Raw genomic sequence first — 6000 nt, forward strand, 5'->3', positions numbered from 1 at the left:
GCGGATGGTGGACCAGAATCGCTTCGAAGCCGCCTGGAAGTCATTTTCCATGGCTTTGCCAAACTCCTTCCATGTCCGAGCTTTTGCCTCTGCGACCACCAAATCCGCGCCGCTTGGCCTGTCAGCTGCCTCTGGGATCCCATGAGCCAAGAGGACCCGATAAGACTCCTTCAACTTTACGGCATCCCTCACTGCTGGTGTCCACCAGCGGGATCTGAGATACAGGCACCAACCTCCCTGCGGCTACAGCTCCGATCGGCCGCCTCGACAATAGGAGGTATGGAACATGGTCCACTTGGACTCAATATCCAGTGCCTCCCTCGTGGCATGTTCAAAGTTCTTCCGGAGGTGGGAATTGAAACTCTCTCTGACAGGAGACTCTGCCAGACGTTCCCAGCAGACTCTCACAATGTGTTTGGGCCTGCCAGGTCTGATCAGCATCCTCCCCCACCATCGAAGCCAACTCACCACCAGGTGGTGATCGGTAGAAATTTCCACCCCCAATTTCCCCTGTGCAAAACATGGGACCGCAAATCTGATGACACAACTACAAAGTCTATCATCAAACTGCAGCCTAGGGTGTCCTGGTGCCAAGTGCACATATGGATATCCTTATATTTGAACATGGTGTTTGTTATGGACAGTCTGTGACGAGCACAAAAGTCCAATAACAAAACACCACTGCGGGCGGCCGTTCTTCCCAATCACACCTCTCCAGGTTTCACTGTCGTTGCCAATGTGAGCACTGAAGTCACCAAGCAGAACAAGGGAATCACCCGAGGGAGCACTCTCCAGTACTCTCTCGAGGGAATTCAAAAACACAATTATTGGTACTTTAACTTTAATAACCTTAGAAAGGGCGGGTACTCTGAGCTGCTGTTTGGTGCGTAAGAATCAACAACAGTCAGGACCCGTCCCCCCCACCCGAAGGTGGAGGAAAGCTACCCTCTCGTCTACCGGGTTAAACTCCAACGTACAGGGTCTGAGCCACCCCAGCCCCTTGCCTCTCACTGCTTGCAAGGCCAGAGTGGAAGAGAGTCCAGCCCCTCTCGAGAGGACTGGTTCCAGAGCCCTTGCTGTGCGTCAGTCAGTCTGACTAGGTCTAGCTGGAACAACATAGTGGCAGACAGCACTGAAAAAGTTTACAAACAATGCATCCCCGAATATTAAATCTAATGTGTGGTAAATGTTTGCATTATTCTTTAAAAAAACAAAGGCAAGTCGGATAAAAAGTATGGCCATTTGTAGGGCTTGGAAAGCAGCGATAAAGTAGTGGCAGCACGAATAATTTGAACACTCACCTGTTGGTATGAGATGAAGACACTCAAGCCGGCGATAAGGGAGCTAAAAATGCTAATGCTAGCAGAACTTCTAACTGGCAAGACAAGAGGACACTGATTTGAAAGACTTCTCTGCTCCAACTTAGCCACAACTCTGCAAGGTAATCACAACAGCTACTTCACTGTTCATTGTGCTAAAGACCTAGCTCAGAGCTGCCCAGCCTCACGCATTGAGCGTGAGAGTCACACGATTGAACCATTTCTCACACTTACATTTCCCCATTCACTACTCTATATTTATTTTTTCATAATAATAAACATTTTAAATCTAGCCAACCACAGAAGACACTATGCAATGTAAACCAATCAGAAGGTAAGGTGGGTCTTTATTTTTCACACACACTTCATCGCAGTGTTGTCAACTTGGCCACTTTCTCGCTAAATCTAGAATCTTTCCAACTCCTCCTACTGACTTTCTTTCTCCAAAGCGACTAGCGACAAATGTAGCAATTTGTTTTTGGAGCTCATGTCACTCTAATGTCCTTAACGTACAAGCGGCAGCTGAGTCTTTCCTCACAGGCACTCCCTTGCCTACTGAATGTCTGCTCTTACACTGCTAGTACTGAAGATTATATATGTATATACATATACATAAATATTGTGTTGTACTTTTAAGTACAATTACAATAAAGTCCATTCCATTTTCGTCAGAGCAGAGAGGAGACCCAATCATTGTCACGCTTCAAATAAAAACAAACCCATCGTTCATGTTAATGAGCCAGTCAATAGATTTGGTTTGTTCTTGAATATCACAACCCTTCAGTGTTTTGATCAAATTTGATACTCTAACCTTTAACAGTGTATAACAAATACAACTACACCAAGAATCAATTTTTTATTTTTATTTTTCTTAACGCAAACATCTTTTCTTTAGGTTTGTGGATTGCAATGCCTTGAAGTTACACACACACACACACACACACACACACACACACAAGGTTTTCCCTTGGATTTTTTTGCAACTTCCCAGTTTTCATGTAAAATGTATTCTGGAAAACATCTCATGGCTTAAAAGTTGACACAGGAGACCACGTGATTGGGTTTTTCTATTTAGTTGATCAATCAATGGTTCATGTAAATCACCTTGCAACTAAGACGTTTATAGTGTATTTTTGTATTAGCTACCTCTGTTTTCTACAAATCCTGACACCCCAAAACACCATTTGTCCTAACAGGCTGAACAAAGCATGCTGAGACAGATGCAGAGTCTCTCTGTCTTGATAAGACTCCTCCACTGTCAGACTCCCACATACAAGTGTTCCTATGTTCCCACAGCAGGACGAACACCTGACCAGGTTCTGTTGGCCAGGTCTCGTGGGAGCAACTGGGTGTGGACTGTGAGACAATTAAAGCACCAGATGTCTCTGAGCCACTTTTGTTGTTTTGTCAGCTGCTGACGTCTCTTTGACATCTTCTCCCGCACCACTTCCAACTGACCACGTAACACAAAAGACGTCGCAACAATGTGTGCCACTTTCCGCTCTCCTGAGAGCTTCCAGCAACAAAGCTCTTCCTCTGAACTCTGCGGACTAATCCGGCGCCTTAGCACTGTGCGTTTCTCTCAGACCAACACAAAGACAGACGAGTCCAGGTTGTCCAGGATTATGGAAGCCCTTGGGAGGAGCTCAGAGACGCTTGTTGGATTTATGAAGGACTGGACTAACACTGCAAGCCTTACTCAAACTGGAAGTCAAAGTTGTTTTTTGTTGGGTTTTCAAAACGTCATTTAATGTTTTGTGTAGGGGTGTCCCGATCTAATATCGATACCGGATAGCATATAGATATTTGAAATAGATGTTGAGTCCAATAGCTGCAAAAAAAAGTATGGGATGATAGAGGTTTGCGTGTAAAATGTGTGATATCATGTGCGATACAAGCAGTCCTGCAGCGTGTTTGCCTGTGTGTGATATCATGTGCAAAACAAGCGGTCCTGCAATTGTCCTCCAATGAGCACACAATTGATTTTCTTTTAGTCAAGTCATTTACAATATAGGCAAACATGCTAGGCTATTGGCGACTAGGAGGGAGCAGCTACACAACAGCTCAGCACACAATCGCACAATAATCATCATTGAACAATACCGCAGTGTAAAACAGCACATTTGTCCGTATAAACAAGTATCAAATAATGATGGGGCTTGAAAGTGTGACGTGGAAACACATTGCATTGTGGCGGAATACATGAATAAAGACTCTGTTTAACTTTTTGTTTTGTTTGGTTACCAAGTTCAAAATATGGCTCAAACATATATAATTATATACTGCCACAATCAAGGTCATGATCGCATCAGGAAAAACAATAGCGTTATGAAGCTCGAAAGACAGGCAAATAGCCTGGAAAACGATCCTGAGTGGATCAAACATGACTTTTAGCGCCATCACCTGGTACCTGTTGGTGTGTTCATGGAATTTTCACATTGGTCAGTTTGAATTAAAGCATGTTTCATTCAGTTTTACATGTAAACAAAACCTACATGCAGCAAAAAAGGCTACTCAGCAATCACAATGCGTTGTGAGTGCCCTTTTAAGCCCTATAGTTGCACTCTTAGGATATTTTAGCAAAAAAAAAGTTTTGGTAAAATATACATTTTCTGCCAATTTCGGTTTTTGTCGGGCTTCTCAATGAGACACAAATGGTTTTGAGACATCTCACACAACTTCAGGACCAGTATTGTTTCGATGAATCAAGAAAGTTTTTTATAATTTTTGGGTAAGGGTCCCCCATTTTTGACATATGAGCTAAAAAAAAAAAAAGAGGCGGAAAAATATTAATTTTCAGCAATTTTTGGGTTTTGTCAGTACTCCTGATGAGGTTTTGAGACGTCTCCTACAACTAATAGACCAGTATTGTGCCGTTTAAATTTTTTTGGGTAGGGGTCCCCACTTTAGCGACATTTTAGCAAAATTTTTTTTTTGAAAAATAGTCATTTTCGGACACTTTTAGGTTTTGTCAGAACTCTTGATGAAGTTTTGAGATGTTTCCTATGACTACAGGACCAGTATTGTGCTGTTGAAGCAAGACAATTTTTTACATTTTAGCTAAAAAAAGTTTTGAAAAAATATAAACTTTCTGCCACTTTTGAGTTTTGTCGGGACTCCTGATGAAGTTTTGAGACATCTCCTACAACTACAGGACTAGTATTGTGCTGTTGAAGCAAGACAGTTTTTAAAAAGTTTGGGTAAGGGTGCCCCTAACAACATTTTAGCCAAAAAAGTTTCAAAAAAATTAGAATTTTCGGCCATTGTCAGGACTTTTGGTAAGGTTTTAAGACATGTCCTACAACCACAGAACCAGTATTTTGCCGTTGAAGCAAGACTTTTAAAATTTTGTGTAAGATTCCCCCCTTCCGACATTTTAGTGATTTTTATTTAATTTTTTAAAAATACACATTTTCTGCCATTTTTGGGTTTTGTCGGGACTCCTGATTAAGTTTTGAGATGTCTATGACTACAGGGCCAGTATTGTGCTGTTGAAGCAAGACAGTTTTAATTTTTTTTGGTTAAGGATCCCCCCTTCCGACATTGTAACGAAAACAAGTTTTGAAAAAATAGAAGTTTTCTGCCATTTTCGGGTTTTTGCAGGACTTCTGACTAAGTTTTTAGACATGTCCTACAACTACAGGACCAGTATTGTGCTGTTGAAGCAAGATCACTTTTTACATATTTGTGTAAGGGTCCCTACACCCTTACTACATTTTAGCGAAAAAATATACATTTTCTGCCATTTTCGGGTTTTGTCGGGACGCCTGATGAGGTTTTGAGACGTCTCCTACAACTAATAGACCAGTATTGTGCTGTTGAAGTAAGACAGTTTTTACATTTTTTAAAAAAGTTTAGAAAATTTGTTAGTTTTCTGCCATTTTTGGGTTTTGCCGGGACTCCTGATTAAGTTTTGAGATGTCTCCTATGACTACAGGAACAGTATTGTGCTGTTGAAGCAAGACCATTTTTCTTAAATTTGTGGGTAAGGTTCCCCCTTTACGACATTTTTGCAAAAAAAAAGTTTTGGAAAAATATTAATTTTCTGCCACTTTTGGGTTTTGTCGGGACTCCTGATGAGGTTTTGGGACGTCTCCTACAACTACAGGACCAGTATTGTGCCGATTAAAAAATACCGTTTTTTAAAATGTTTTGGGTAGGGGTTCCCCCTTACGACATTTTAAGGAAAAAAAGTTTTGGAAAAATATAAATTTTCTGTCATTTTCAAGTTTTGTCGGGACTCCTGATCAAGTTTTGAGACATCCCCTACAACAGGGGTGCTCACACTCTTTCTGCAGGCGAGCTACTTTTCAATTGATCAAGTCGCGGGGATCTACCTCATTCATATATATAATTTATATTTACTTATTTATGAAATATATGTTTTTGTTAACAAGTTAAAGGTGTTTAATGATAATGCAAGCATGTTTAACACATATAGTTAATATTTGTAATAAGTTAAAGGTGTTTAAAGATAATACAAGCATGTTTAACACATATAGTTAATATTGTTAACAAGTTAAAGGTGTTTAATGATAATACAAGTAAGTTCAACACATATAGTTAATATTGTTAACAAGTTAAAAGGTGTTTAATGATAATACAAGCATGTTTAACACATAGTTAATATTGTTAACAAGTTAAAGGTGTTTAATGATAATACAAGTAAGTTTAACACATA

Source organism: Entelurus aequoreus, linkage group LG06 (assembly GCF_033978785.1).
Source record: "Entelurus aequoreus isolate RoL-2023_Sb linkage group LG06, RoL_Eaeq_v1.1, whole genome shotgun sequence".
NCBI classification, from domain to species: Eukaryota; Metazoa; Chordata; class Actinopteri; order Syngnathiformes; family Syngnathidae; genus Entelurus; species Entelurus aequoreus.